At 31.4% G+C, this 16,106-nt stretch overlaps 1 long non-coding RNA gene across 1 annotated transcript; it reads right to left on the reverse strand.

Moving 5' to 3' along the window:
* Positions 1-692: 692 nt before the first annotated feature.
* On the reverse strand, positions 693-14,402 carry LOC145324431 (uncharacterized). Its single transcript, XR_013881277.1, has 7 exons — positions 14,399-14,402; positions 14,195-14,266; positions 4,793-4,853; positions 3,302-3,338; positions 2,909-2,980; positions 1,963-2,018; positions 693-1,319 (listed from the first exon to the last, which is right to left on the reverse strand). It is a non-coding gene; the product is annotated as an uncharacterized LOC145324431 (long non-coding RNA).
* Positions 14,403-16,106: the final 1,704 nt, after the last annotated feature.

The raw sequence follows: 16,106 nt of genomic DNA on the forward strand, positions 1-16,106 counted from the left end.
TAGTTCGAAAGTAATTCAATAAAAAAAACTGTATAAAACCATAATTTTATTTTGAAGTTTAAAAAGAACACTTCTTATACATCCTTTTAAATAAGAATATGTTATGACAATCAATGCACATCCCTCGGATTAGCAAATTCGGCCTTTTGTAGCATGAAATTATTAGGATGTATATTTTATAAGCCATTGTCCTTTCCCTTCATGGTATAAATAAACAAACCAAAAAAATCTAATATCATTATCCCTACACCATAATACAGATTTCTACATAAAAATATAATAGTTATTTCTCGCATCGTATTATAACGGCTTTCCGCGGATTTGAGAAGTGAGACAATTATGAGATTAAACTAGTTTTTTTAGCCCCGAGGTGCCGAAGGCACCGGCTAAAAAAACTGGTTTTAATCTTATGATTGTACATTTTTATATTTGTAGAAAGCTGGATATAATACGATGCTAGACATAGTTTTTTCGTATGGATGAGAACCGGTTCCTATCCACCGGATTCAAATGAATACGAGAAATAAATTTACTTAGATTTAAAAATTTGGCGATTTTCCTTAAAATACCTAGTCGATCACAGAACCCCCCGCCCCTTACTTAAATAAATTAAAGATAATTGAGGGGTAGTTTTTTTATCTGTTTGTTTATTACTTCAGGTTAGGCTAGGTGATATATAAATATATATATATAAAAAAATAACTCCCAACGCTTACTTTCAATTTATATCAAATATGAGGTGGGTTGGTTTCAGTCCACGAAAGGCACTTTGAGGGGAAGCACCATAAATTAAAATTAAAGAAGAAAACATATTTCAATCGATGTTAATGTTTTTTTGTGCCATTAGTTTTTATATACTTTATTGGGATATTTTGATGGGTGATAAAAGCAGATATACTTATACAAAAATTCAAAATTTTTAGCTCAATTAAAAAAGTATCTTTTCTCGAATTCATTCGAATCCGGTGGATAAGAACCGGTTCTCATCCATACGAAAAACTATGTCTAGCATCGTATTACATCCAGCTTTTTACGAAAATAAAAATGTACAATCATAAGATTAAAGCCAGTTTTTTTAGCCCGTGCCAAAAACTGATTTTCATCTTATAATTGTACATTCTATATACGCGGAAAGCTGTTTATAATACGATGCGAGAAATAACTATTCCTTTATCCAGTTCTAAATCCATACAAAAATGCAATAGTAACATGTGACTATAATCTAATAAACTTGGCAATTAAAATTTTTAATTTGTTTTGTTTGTCCAATTGTTTTGTTTATACTAATTGTTGTAGGTACGATGATTTGCACACTGAGTCTGAAATAAAAATTTAATTAACATTTTTTTGCAATTTAGGATTTTTTAGTAAGGATTGGCAGCCGCATCTTAGCTTTTAAGACGAGCGGTCACTTGAACAAAGTTAGACGTTTTCCCTCGAAGTCTTTAGTCAAGCATAGATTCCATCCCACCTAATTTTTCGTTTGTTTATATTTTAGATTAGGTTATATTGGGTACTGGTCAGCCCCACAGGGTTAGGCCCCTCGCATTGTTTTTGCATATATAACCCCCCTCCCCCCTCCCTACTTTCAATTTGTTTTACCATGGGGTGGTTTTGGTGGGAAAGCAACTTTAAAAATACATGCGGATAGAAAATGTCGGATATTTGAAAATTATTCTTCAAGTGGCTGCAGCTAGGTAAATGTATGTGGCTGACGAACCCTGATTTTTATTCATTTGTGTTTTCTGAGAATTTTTAATTTGATTGCTAAAACTCCATGCAAAATAAACATTTGCTATGTCGACATACATAAAACAAAGCAAAACTGTAGCAAAGTTGAGCTTTGAGCATCCAACACTATTCACAAATATAATTTTAATTTCAAAAGGGGGGTAAACATGCAAATTGGTTCTATATAGCTTTTTCTTACTTATTCTGTTACTAGTTAAGTAACTGTTTTACCTTAAGTTATATTAAGATCCCCAAACTTCTTGTAACCGAGACACCCATCGCAGAATCTAAAAACAAATGTAATATTAGAACCATTGTATTTTGGGAATCGATATATTATTACTTGAATATTGCTACAGATTTTCATGTACTCTGATAACGCAGCTGGATAAAATAACAGTACCCCCCATCCACCCCCTATATCCCAACCCCTCCACTGATGAATTTGGAATGAACTGACTAATTTAACAGATCCATATAAGCAAGCTAAATTGACTACCTTTTCCCCTATCAATATATCCACGCATATCCTATATCCAAATCCATTGCTTTTTTACAAAGGGTATTTGATGATAAAAAATTAGCAATAATGCAGAATTTTGATTGCAGAAAAAAAAACAGAGTTATACACAGACAGGACATTTACAGAATACTTTCACTATCGATATCAATACGAAAAGAGTATAATAAGGCCTTGACAATTACTTATCACATACTCACTCAATAAAGTAGGTATTGACATATCTTTATTTTAGAATAGCCACACAGAGATGGGTTTTTGAATCAAGAATGCCGCGTTTTTCCGATATTTTTTAGACCGGTCTTCTTCGTTCAATCAATCATTAATATGAAATTGGCTCGTAGAATTTAAACAGAGTATACCACTTAGGAATTCAAATTTATTTCAGCCATTTGTAGAATGTCTAATAAAGCTCTAAAAAGATGCATGAATTAATATACAGCAAATATGGATTTAAGATCACTTATTTTTCTTCTATAAAAGCCGTACCAACAAAAGTGAAATAGTTAAATAAATAGTTGTATACTCTGTTTAAATTCTACAGGGCATTTTCATAATAATGATTGATTGAACGAAGGCGACAGGTCTAAAAAATGTCGAAAAAACGCGGCATTCTTGATTCAAAAACCCATCTCTGCTTAGTATAAACATAATTACCCTGATAATATTCTGTTCAGATTCATCAGATCTGTAGGTTGACAGGAAAGGATCAGGGTAGGCAGGATAATCCTAAAATCGTTATTCATTGATTAAAGTAAAAGAATAGAAAGGACACGAGCTATATGTAACTTTCCCCATGGGATGGGGAGCCTGTGTTGACTTTAAATTCAATCTTTGAATATCAGCAAATAGCGTCGGAAATATGAATATAGCCAAGTGGCTACAAAAGAGCAGAAAGCAGTTTGACAATCAGACGAAAAAGGTCCTCAACACTTTAGCCAGGTAGTTGTCTGGGTTATACATATATACTTGTGCATTTATCACATAATTTTCAAAAAAAAATCCAGTTATGTTGGGCCCGAATAGCTAAAAAATCAAGGTGAAACTAACCTGAAGATAGGGATGTACTGTGTCTTTCTTGTTTGCACTAAAACAAAAAAAAATATGTTATAGCATAAAATATATTTTTAGTAGCGAAGCTACTTTATTAGTGTCTGTGTCCGTTCTTTTATCTTTTGATAATGATTTGGTTTGATGCTTTTTTCACTAGGTTTTATTATTAAATCTCCCCTATTTTTTCTCTTTTTTCCATTTGTAATTCCTCTTTTTTTCTTTCTGTTTTCCCTTTATTGTTTCTGTTAATGATTATTCTTATAATTTTCTTTACATTTATTACAGCGTCGCTACTATTAGTTTAATTATCTTAGTTTAAAAGAAAATTTGATCATAATTTTTTTAAAAAATATCAAAAGAAACAATTATTGGGGTAGTCTAATGTGCAAAAAGTGCATTGTTGAAAGTGCGCTTTTGTGCAACTTACCTATTTCATTATCATTTTTTAAAAGCGAAGCTTTTCTATAATTAGGGTCGGTCCGTCCGTACGTCCGTCCGTCCGTCCGTCCGTAACGGATAGCTTTTTTCGTTAATTTAGGCATGTTAGAATTGTCCTATCGATTTCAAATTTTGCATGGTGATTCCTTTAATAGTTAGGTACGATTTAGAAAGCGTAGCAACTCTATAATCATCACCAAAATGTCCGTACGTCCATTTTAAACATGTTGATTTTTTTACTTTTTTAACAACAAATTTTTATGTGATCTAATCATCCGATTGATCTGATTTTTGGTATATTGATTCCTGGGACAACAAAGTATAATGTAATAAGCGAAGCAACTCTATAATCAAGTTCTAGAAATGTAAGTATGTCCATAAACATTATCCTGAATCAAGCAGTTTTTCAACACATTTTACTTACAATTTTGCTTTGACTCTTATACATTTATATTATGATTATTCAGTTCTGACACTTTATAAGTGTTAATGTCCGTTTGTCCTACTGTTTAAGTGCTTCGCTTTTATGATGTTGTCATCCTTGTTTTATAAATTGCAAGTGTCCAAAAATATGTCTTATGTGTATAAATTCACTAAAGATATTTTTAAAAAACTGCATACTAATCTAAAATTTAGACAAGAAAAAGTTCTCTGGTGGCACTTTAAAGAGGAGGAGTTTAGTCGACCCCGCCCAAAGTAATTTTCCGTTTTAACGAGAAAAACGTATCAATTGATTGAGAGGTTTCAGGTACCCTACCATAAAAAAGATTTTTTTAAATACACAGACAGACAAGCAATCATCTTATTATTTTTTACAAGGAGTAGGTGTGTAGTAATGAAGTGGAAGTAAATAGAAAGATCATTAATGAAAGAAATGTATTGAAAAATCAACCATGTCAGTTATTAAAATCTTGGCAGGTGTGTCCAAACTACTTTATTAATACTTACAAAATTTGTGATCCGACTGTCCTTCTGTAATAGACATCGAGAGCGAACAGTGAAATGCCTAAAACAAGAACAAGTGCTTTACAGAACAATACAAATACTTACAAGACTTGTCCCCCGAGGTAGGTCTGGTTATAATAAACGTCCAGGGCGTACAGAACAATCTCTAAAATAAAATTATCACGTTGTCATCAGGATATACATACTTACTTTATTTACAGGGATAAAATGGAAAAATTTATTCTAAATCCTTTTTTTTTGTTGTTTATACTTTGGGTACTAGAACCAATGCAACTTTTCTTATTTTGACCTATTTTTAACACTTTGGGTACTGGCGCAAAATGATTATCTTTATTTACAGGGATAAAATGGAAAAATTTATTCTAAATCCTTTTTTGTTGTTGTTTATACTTTGGGTACTACAACCACTGCAACTTTTCTTATTTTGGCTCATATTCAACACTTTGGTGATAGCACAAAATACCGCAAAAATATTTATTCTTCCAACAGACTATGTTTACTGAAAATAATCAAATAAACAACACAAACACTTGTTGATGAAATATAATTAAATGTAAAAACGGACATTTATGTTCATAATAGCACAGAAACAACAAGCTTATGATAGATTAGACGTAGAGATAGTTGTACACAAACCATATAATTTTGATCATTTAGAACTTGTCATTTCAAGCGATTAAAGTTTTAAAGTTATTCAACTCATATTTTCAACTGACTTAGTCACTTATCAAACCTAAGAATTTTTAGCTGCATTTAAAGATAGTACTCATGTTGACTCTATATTTTGTACTTGAATTTCAACATGTAAGAGTACTGTTTCAATATTTCAATATGTAAATAACTTTCAATATATTGAGTTTTCTTCAAAGTTAAAAATAAAATGTATCAACAAGAATGCACAAACTGCCAAGATTAAATAAAAATGATGTATATTACTTTGCATATCCTTATAATAAAATAACAGGATCTACATTCTACATGTGTCTGTGTGTACCAAGGGATCTCACTCAACCCATATGGTTCTCCTTTATATAGCTTTTCATAGGACCTGGTAAGGTTCATAACTATTTTGGTGGAGAGTACTACCATCACCCAAGGAGAAAACACCTCTAAAAAAATAAAACCCCCCTCAAAAATTTTTAAAACCTTTTTCTTTAAAAAAAAACTGTAATTGAAAGAGGGGTTTTGACTCCCCCCCCCCCCCCAACCCAAGGGTCCATAGATGCCTATGCCTAGCAGTATAGATTATATGTATATAGTAAAATATTTGTAGCTAGATAATTTTGTGTAAAATTATGTTGTAAATTGAGGTAATAACAAAGTGATTGATCAATGAAAACGAAGAAACGAACATAAACCTTAATAGTTGACTTTCACGACCATGTCATCATATGAAATTACAAATATCACATGATGATATATACATGTGAAAAGCTTTATAGAATACCAATTGCATGTAAAGAAATCAGCAAATTTATCAGTCAGTCAGTGAGGGAAGAAGATACTTATAGAGATGCTATGCATATAAAAATATTAACCAAAGTACATGTTGAAGTTATGAAAGCAAACTTGTTATAAAAAATACCAGAAGTTTTGTAAAAGTTAGTTTAATAGCTTTTTCTTAGAATCAAAAAGTTTTAGATAATTATTGTTCTATAATCATAATGATATTATTATAGCTTTGCTTTTAATATCCTTATAAGAAAGTAACAGAATTTCTGTCTGTCTGTTTGTACCTAAATATTTCGCTAATCTCTGAACCGATCTGGTTCTCTTATACAATGTAGCTTCTCATATATCCTGGGAAGGTTTTTAAATATTTTGGGGAGTGTCCACCATCCTACCAAAAGAGATCGACCCTGACACTCTAAAATATTACCAGAGCCAAAATAAAGCTTCCTAGAATTCCTAGACCTAATAATCCAGCTGATTTACAGATTGTAAGCAACAAAATCACTGTATAATAATTGTAAGAGTCTTAACCGACTCAAAAGTTTTCTTTTATCAGTCTACTAAATATAAAGCTTTTCATTATATAAAGGTCTAGGTTCCCTCTTTAATAAAATAGATATAACTTTGAAACCGATGATTATCCGCTGGATTAGAACCGGTTCTCAGCCCTACTGAAAAATCTTGTATAGCATCGAATTACAGACAATTTTGCACGACTATTAAACTAAAAATCATAAAAGTCTAGATATCTAGCTATCTATGAAGGTAGGTAACAAAAATTTAAAAAACACCCATTTTTTCACAATTTTAAAAATTTATTTTTTCATCAATCTTACATCCAACCTATACATTTTATACACCAAAATGATCGTTTATTCATGTGAAAAGCGCACATAATGCTATTTTGGCCAAAACTCTAATATTACAGGGTGTCCAACAAAAAGTGTATTTTGGATATCTAGCGTAATACCTAAAATACCTGTCTGAAAAAAATCATTTTTTTTGGCTTAAATCCTGTGTTTTATCTGTGGGCATATGTGGTATATAATGGTTCAGAGGACCCGGGACAATAAGGTTGTCAAATTTCATTTTGGAACACCCTGTAAATGTGATTTTTGTGTCTGTAGAGCTAAAACTTGGTCCAAATTGGCTATTTTTTCAAATTACTCTAATATGTGTCTTAGTATGTTTGGCCATAGTATTTTCTGACCAGATCAATATTTTCCTATTTTTTGGACACCCTGTATTTTCAAAAAAAGAGAAAAAAAATTTGGGTTTTTTTAAATTTTTTTTCTATTTTTGAGTTACTTAAAACTGTCATATAGATACAGATTTTGACTAATAACAATAATATTTGCCTATTTTACAAATTTTTACACTTTTGGGACACCCTGTGCATGTTTTTGAAAAATGATGGTTTTTGCCCATTTTTGGGAGGAAGGAGTCGTTTTAAGGCCATAGACTATTTTTGTAGAACTTTTCAAGACACATCATATGTTATTTATGCAAAAACCGCAAAAACCGAACCGTTTTGCCGTTATTCACTGCCAAAGGCGGAATTTTTTATGTTTTTTGCCGTTCCCGAGAATTTGATGCGCATTTTAGGTAGGAAGACGTTGATTTTTCAAGATTACTCTTAAATACTTTTATTTAGGAAATTTAATTTTCTAAAATTCATATTAAGTCAAATTTTTTGTGCAGCTAACCGTTTTTCGTCGAGATGGATTTCAATTGTTAAAACAAGAAAATGTAGTGTATGTAATATAAATAATTGCTATAACATAAGTAATAAAAGAAACATAAATCATGTGCATTTGAAATTCCTTTTGACAAAAATCGGTTGAATATACAAAAATTTTTACTTCACATGAAATTTAGTAAATTAAAATGCCTAAATAAAAGTATTTCACAGTTATCTTGATAAATCAACGTCTTCTTACCACAAATGCCTATTAGAACCTCGGGAACGGCAAAAAACGTAAAAAATTCCGCCTTTGGCAGTGAATAACGGCAAAACGGTTCGGTTTTTGCGGTTTTTGCATAAATAACAAATGATGTGTATTTTGGTATTAAGGGTATTATGCTAGATATCCAAAATACACTTTTTGTTGGACACCCTGTAAAATTAGAGTTTTGGCCAAAATAGCACTATGTGCGCTTTTTACATGAATAAACGATCATTTTGGTGTATAAAATGTATAGCTTGGATGTAAGATTGATGAAAAAATTAATTTTTAAAATTGTGAAAAAATGGGTGTTTTTTAAATTTTTGTTACTTACCTTCATAGATAGCTAGATATCTAGACATCCAGGGACTCTGAAACTTTTTTTTGGCCATCCAGCATCCTTGAATCACCCAACGGACCAAAATATAGAGTATTAACAAAATCGGAGAGGTAGTGCAGAAAAGTGGTACATTTGGCAAATAATGCACCATTAGTATTTTTCTTAAAGACTCCTTACTGATCAGTTGACAACTCCTTCAACTTTTAGAGTAAGCCTCCCTTAAGTCTTTATATTAGCTATTCAATGATATAAGAAAATTATGTAAGAAAATTTTGCAAAAATAGTTTAAGCAATCCTTTTATTGTAAACCCATGATTAATGATGAAGAAAAGATAAATATTTCTAAAGTGAAAAGTCATACCCTTTAACTTTATTATTTTTTGATGCGAAGCAACTCAATAATATCTTTTTTCATCCATTCCTTTCCAGAAATTCTATGTTTTGTCGTCATTAACTTAGATTAAAATTTTGCGCCACAGTCTTTTTTGTCATTGCTGTGCTGACATGATTGATATTGTCCTAGTTTTTAGTAGCAAATTTACTCTATAGTTCACAGTGTGTCTATCCGTCCGTCATTCAGTTAGACAATCAGTGTGTGACGCTATGGGGGAAAGGTGATTTGTCTGCTATTTTTAGTTTCTATTTGTCCATCCAAGGTTATTTGTGCTTCAGCTGCTTATGGATGTTATCATCCTTGTTTTTTTGTATACTTTGTGTAGAATATTTTGAAAGGATAACACACAGAAGATAAATTGAAAAATTTCGGTAATATTTCTAAAATCTCTCGGGCGACACCATTTCAATATCCCCTCCCCCCTCAAAATTTATTTTAAAACAAATTAGGGATCTAAGGGGGACTACACAGCCTAATGTCCCCTCCCTCCCAGGCACTTATGTTATGTATGTAGGAGGGGTATGTTATGGGTGTTTTACAATTCTATTAAAAAGGTTTTTCCAAATTTCTTTTTATAGAACGTGGTTACAAAATGCATCATATGGTTAAAATTTTATATATGTAACAATATTTGTATTTTTTTAGTTTCTGTTACATCATTATTTATGTTTGTATTTTTTTAGCATTTAGAAATAAATGTCGAGTGAGTGACAAAACGTATTACCGATCAACCGACAATCTCATGTGAAACGTGTAATCAATAATGAGTAAGAAAGATGACAACTAAAATTAATTGTAAATGATTCAATAACTTTATTGAGACAAAGTTTTTGCCACTTTCATCATAATTTAATTATAAAGAAATCTTCTCAATAAGTTTATTTGTCTGTCAATCTCTGAAGTAAATTTTAAGCTTTACTTTCTGCTTTGTGAACGAAAATCAATACTTATATAAATGTTATATTTATCAACTTATAGACAATAGCTCTATAATGCAAAAACTTTCAGACTGTAATTCTTGGGCTTCTTATAGTCGAACCTTTACAATTTTGTTTTAAATCTAAAAAGAAATTTAACAAAACAAATTGCAAATGTGGGTTGAGATACTTTTCCCCAAATAGTAATAAACCTTACTTGAACCTATAAGAAGCTGCACTGTAAATAAGAACCCTGCAGTTCCAACGGAAAGCGAGATCTTAAACTACATAATTACAGAGCGATATCTTGTTACTTTGACATACAGATAAACAAAACTTATTTAAACTTCATACACAAACGTTATTACTACATTTCCTGTCAACAAAATTGTCCTTGTTTTACAACGTATTGTAAATAACCAATGACCGAATCGATTTGTTAATTTGTTTCCAACCAGAAACAAATTTGTTCAGCATTTGTACGTATTTCTTACAAAGTACTCACATTATTGTACATATTTAATAACAATGCTAAATGCAGACAATAGTAAGTTTTTTTGTTTGAAGCCTAGAACTCGGAAAATACTGGACCGAATTGGTTATACTGTTGGGGTTGGTTTTAGCCTATTTTTCTGACCACTTCCCCCCTCTCTCTGAGGCTAGGGCGAAGCACCTAGTAGAAATATAATTTAGTAGTAGTCCTAATATGATAAGAGCTTTGAGGCTATGGATGTTGTCATCCTTGTTTATTTAAGAATATTTCAAAATTGTTTCACAATAAAATCAATTCAATATTCACTTAATTAATCACAAAAATGAAATATTGTTGCAAAAAGTTATTTCTGAGAGTATAAATCATCATTTAGCTACGAGTTTTGTTTTGTTTTATTAGCCCCGAGGGTCTGCAGTCCAGGGTTAACAAAACTGTTATCAATATTATGATTTTTAATTTATTATTCGTGGAAAATTTATTTTAATACGAAGCTATACATGATTTTTCAGAATGGATGAGAACCGGTTCTAATTCAGCGGATATTAATCGGTTTTAAAGCCATACATACTGGAAACAAATTGATTAATTGGATTTGAAATACTATATAATGGTTTTTGGGTAAAATTATAGCATAAAATTGGCTGGCGAAAAACCTAACTATAAATATATATTTTTGCTTTAAAAAAGTTTTATAACAGTCGAACGTACTTTATTGTGTATTTTTGCAGTGTTAAGATGCACATATGGAATTTATTGAATATTGGTTGGTTTTAGCATCTGCTGGTTTCATTCTGCATTTGCGTATGGATGTGTGTTTGTTTGCTAACAAGATGTCCAACAATAAAGTTTGCAAATTTTAGTTGTTTACTAAACTACAACAAGAATAAATACATTTTCATTTGAAGAGCTGTTAAAAAATATTTTTCATTAGAACTAAACCATTTAAACCATGATATGTAACAAAAAACCATGTAAAAAGAAAAAAAGAGTATATTAAAAATATATACATGAAGCTTATGACATGATATTTACAGTAAAGGTAAACTGTAAGAAGTACACTTTTGTATGATAGATATTATTGACTATCAACAAATAAGTCAAAATTTTAAGATATTATATTCCTATGAAAGACAGCAATAATTGGATTTTTCTTTGAAATATGCAAGTCCACTTGATTAAGTTCCACTCCTATGTATATTTAAGAAATAGATTTTATTAGACACCAAAGTTTTGTGTTGCATGTACAAATTTTAGTGTGTAAATGTGTGTATGTGTGTGTTAGTGGGTGTGTATGTGGTTGGGTGTGTGTGTGTGTGAGTGTGTTGTTTATAATTTTCCTTGTGTTAATGGTATAAACTTTCAAACCTCAGAACCCACATGTTAATAGACATAATACAGAGTAGGGTGTCCCAATTTATATTTTTTTAGAAGCGAAGATGCTCTATATCCTACCATGTCTGTCTGTTCGTCCGTTCGTTCCCTGTATACCAAAATATAATCTGTCTGAACAATTACCATCTTGTATATAACTCACTTTGTCCGATTGTCCATCCATTTTTTTATTCTTTGTTACTAATGGTTGTTTTCATCCTTTTTAAAATCTTGAATCTTTAATGAGTTACTACCGGGCCGGCTAATACTTCAAGGATAAAGGTTTTGCATTTGCAATTTGAGTTTTGTTGTAGATTTTGGTTTTCTTTATTTAGTGACCCTTAACAAAGAGCCACAGCTAAAAAGAGCCATATTGGCTTAGCAGACACAAAAAATAATGTTATTTTTATAAGAAAAACGAAATTTTGAACCAAGCTACTGTGCAATGTACATAATGAGAATGCAACAAAACTTAATCTTATCTTATTAATGGAAATAGCTTATAGATTCTCAAACTTTGTGATATCAATTTTGCTTTTCAATGTCAAGCTAGAGATATTAACTATTGGGGAAATTTTCTCAAACTGAGAGTAAACCAAAAATAGAATTGTGGGAAAAAAGTATTTTGTCTTTTTATTTTAGTTTAGGTAAAGTAAAGGAAACAAGAGTCTCTCCGGGATAATATCCCGTAAGGATAAAGATGCACTGAGTAAGAGATGGGCGAATCGTCCGACTCATTAAGTATTTTTATGGAAGAGGGGGGAGGGGGTATTGACCCTAAAACCTCACCCCCTTAGGCGTCCTAGAAACATAAATATGGTAGAATTAATTAATAATTTGAACATTTAAAATTTGTATTATAAACAAACAAGTATAACATAAAATGATTGATCTACTTTAAAATAGATAAAAACAGTAATTTAGATTATAAATATTATATAAAAATGTTTTGAATAAATGATCATGTAATTGTAGATGTATTTTAAAAGCCAAAGCTTTTCAATAATTGAAGGTGTCTACGTACGTCACAACGTCACAAGGACATTTTAGACTTGTGTGACCAATGCAGAAACTCAATATAGTAGATCACATAGCAAAGGTACAATATAAGCGTAACCAAAAAGTATGTTTAAGTCACGCAGATATCTTTAAATTTAGACTTAATTTGACAAACACTTTTCAATGGATTGTTTCAGTACTGTGGATAATAATTGGTAACATAATATTTAGACACTACACTAGAATTAAACCATTGAGATATGTTTCTATTTTAGACCTAATTATTGATCCGGATTGCGATTGTCTAATTCGGTTAAGATTCTGTTAAAAATAAACTGTTTAAGACAATATTGTACTTAAAAAATCAAAGTGCTCCACTAATGACATTTGACACTTAAAATTAGTTGTATTGTTCAGGGCTCGGCAGCCGCGAGTCAGCAGCGTGTAAGCCTCTGTGAAGTCGTCATATTATAATTTAGCTGGCTGTCTAAACCTGTACATAAACATCCAAAAATTTAGCAGTCTACCGGGTTTAAAGTTAAGGCTCATCCGCGGCTGAGTGCCGAGCCCTATATTGTTATAAGTGTGAGAAGCCTATAATCATCTTGTAAGTATCAACAATTTATTTCCTCGCCTGCTGAGAACAGACGGAGACAAAAACGTGGTAATTTTTCTGGTGTACATTCATTTCCACCATTGGTATCATCAAATAATCAAAAGAGTAAACTATTATTACAACACCAATATTTCATTTACATTGGCCTTAATCTTCCTTTGAACCTCTTTATTTTTTTTGGCTATTGTGTCTTTTTCATGGGAAAAGGAGGAACATTGGACAGTAAATTGCGCTGGTACCCAAAGTTTTATTACTTCGTCATTTTTTTCGTTTGATAAAAGGCTATATATACTTCTATTGAATTTTGTTTGGTTGGTTCAAACCTTACAAACACTTTACACCTAAGTTACTGAAAGGGCAGATGTGTGAATCATCATTGGGAAGACCATCAATTTATTGTGCATTATCTTATCCTTAAACATCCTTGGTCTTTTGCAAATGTAAATTAATTTTCAGATAAGTCACGATGTGGAAGTGATGACACACCATGTTTCCTAATTTAGGATGCAAACTACTTCCTATACGCCCAGCTTGTTACCAAACAGGATCAAATTGGTTCAAAGCTTTGTAGTCAGATATATTTAATTCAATATTTAATATTAGTAAATTCTAAAGATAAATTTAAAGGCGATAAACCCTTTTATGAAATAGATTGAAAATAAATGGGGTTGGGTAGTTTTTCGTTTGTTTGTTTATTAATTTAGGTCAGGTTATATTGGTTAGTCCTGCAGGTTTATAGAACAGTAGGCATATACCTCGCAGGGTTAGAGTTGACCTGCAGTGGTTACATCTAAAGAGAAAAATTCCCTCCCCCATTATTTTTCCATTTATTTTATTATTGAGGGATTGCTGCGATCGCTAGGCTCTTTTAAGGAAAGCACAAAAATATCAATTTGAAACAGACTACATGCCATGATTCAATTATAGAGTATCTCCTAAATATTAAAATAAAGCTTACCTAAGACAATAATGGCAGCGATGGCCACTCCGCCAACCAAAAATATTGTGTTATTCGCAAAGAAATCAGTAACTAATCACAAACAATTATAATTTTATTTATCTTTCATTGATCTATCCCTCACCAAAATTGTTGTATTATTTGTCAGGGTGAAGGGAAGAACAATGTCAGCTTAATTGATTATTATATTCCATACTCTTAAACCCATAAAGCTAATACATACAAAATTTCAAGCATAAGACTTTGTCCTATCCGTTTTTTCTTTTGTTATTGGCAAAGAAATTAAATCAAATTAGATTTTAACAATTACAATTTGTACATTTTGATCCATCCAAAGAATTAGATTGTATCACGCACTCGCGACTACGCTCCTAGAGGCCCTTAGGGTCACTTGAGGAAAGGGGATGAATTTGCTGAATTTGAAATGGTAGCCAATCACTAAATTATTTTTGTGAAACAAATCCTTAAAAACATATTTTTCCTTATGCTCCAAAATCTCAAAAAATGTTATAAAATGTTATGGAAGTAACCCTTCTATGAGTTTTTAACAATTTTCTTTAAATTTATTGATTAATTTGTACTTAACAAAATTTGGTGATTTGATGATACCTCTAGCTTCTTCAATTTATGGACAAAATAAACAAAATGTCCTTTGAACACTGAAAAATCTCCTAAAGTCTATTAGAATTAATTTGTCCCTGGTGTAGCATTAATTGGGGAGGTAAACAAACGCGCGTCTTCCACAAAATCTAAAACAAAATAAAGATATTATGATATTGCAATAGTTATCTATCGCATCGTATTACAGACAACTTTCCGCGGATATTAAAATAAAAAATTGTATGATTAAAACCAGTTTTGTTAGCCCTGATGGGCCAATTGCCCAGGCCAACAAAACCCGAATTACTTTTATGATTTTCATTAATAATAGGCATAACAATTTTATTTCTTTGATAAAAAAAAATTATTTTTTTGGGTTGGCCATAGAAGATTTTAGAGATCCATATTTCTAGGATAGCTGGCATTGCAATGCTGTAAAATCTCTTAAAAATTATTGTTTTGTTGGCAGCACTGGCAGTGGCGACGGCTAAGGCTACGTTTACGGCCTCGGCTACGGCTAGGCCCCGGCTACACATTTAAAGATCCAGCTCTGCACTTTTTTCCAGTTATGTCAACATACCCACTTTAATTCACTAAGGGATCTAATCTAAGTAACTCTTTATGAATCCTACATTATAAAAATTTTCTATTTTTTAAACATTTTGTTGCTAGTTATCCTTGATTGTAAAAGAAAAGAAAAAAAGTTTAAAAGAGTATTGTTGTCTTTTAAAAAAGAAATCACATAACATTTAAATTTATCTCTTTCATTTTATGAACAACAATAAAAATACTTAAAATTAGGTTGTTGTGTCTATTTTCAGGGATAAAATAGATTAGACAACATAGAATAAAGTAGAAGAATGTTTGTTTGTGTTATGGTAGTTTATTTATGTAATTGAGAAGATTTGTAGAAAAGGTTAAGCCTTTTGAAAGGTTACTCCCTCCCCTAACGCTAACATATAAAAACAAATGATGAGGCTATGCATACTTTATTAACCCAGTAAATGTTCTTTATTAAGGTCCTAGACGACTTATTTAGTTAAGTTCCATGCCATCCTTATAATGGATTGGATGGGAATAGTCCCTTTCGTGGCAACGCACCTTAAGGGGCGATTCCTCGTAATTTTTAGATGGCTTTAGATAGGTTATTTTAGGTTAGGTGATTGCCCATCAGGGTTAGGCAATTGGCTCCGCAGTGTTAGAGTTCCTCGTAGGGGCTTTAAATGGGAGAAGAGCTATTGTGAAAAAAAATTAAGAATCGCCCCTTCAGGAGCGTTGCCACGAAAGGGACTATACCCGATTAGATCTTTAG

Source organism: Acartia tonsa, chromosome 7 (genome assembly GCF_053477335.1).
Source record: "Acartia tonsa isolate MP-2025a chromosome 7, ASM5347733v1, whole genome shotgun sequence".
In the NCBI taxonomy this organism is placed as follows: Eukaryota; Metazoa; Arthropoda; class Copepoda; order Calanoida; family Acartiidae; genus Acartia; species Acartia tonsa.